Consider the following 269-nt stretch of genomic DNA (forward strand, 5'->3'; position numbering starts at 1 on the left):
TCCAACTTCCATAGCGCTCCTAAATAAACAATCGGCTCAGAAACAAAACAGCTTGAAGCACTTACGGCACTTTATGTAGTTTTTTTTAATCATAGTCTAATTTTAGTTTAGTTTAATTTTTATTAATCAGATCTTTATGAGATTTTGTTATGTAGAATTGTGGCAGTTGTACTTTGTTTCGGTCACATTGTTTTCTTTTATATGTGCTCTAGTGCAATTACACAAAATTATCTGTTTTTATTATTCAGGTTTTATTGACTTGGTAATCA

The sequence above is a fragment of the Etheostoma spectabile genome, chromosome 2 (genome assembly GCF_008692095.1).
Source record: "Etheostoma spectabile isolate EspeVRDwgs_2016 chromosome 2, UIUC_Espe_1.0, whole genome shotgun sequence".
Lineage (NCBI taxonomy): Eukaryota > Metazoa > Chordata > Actinopteri > Perciformes > Percidae > Etheostoma > Etheostoma spectabile.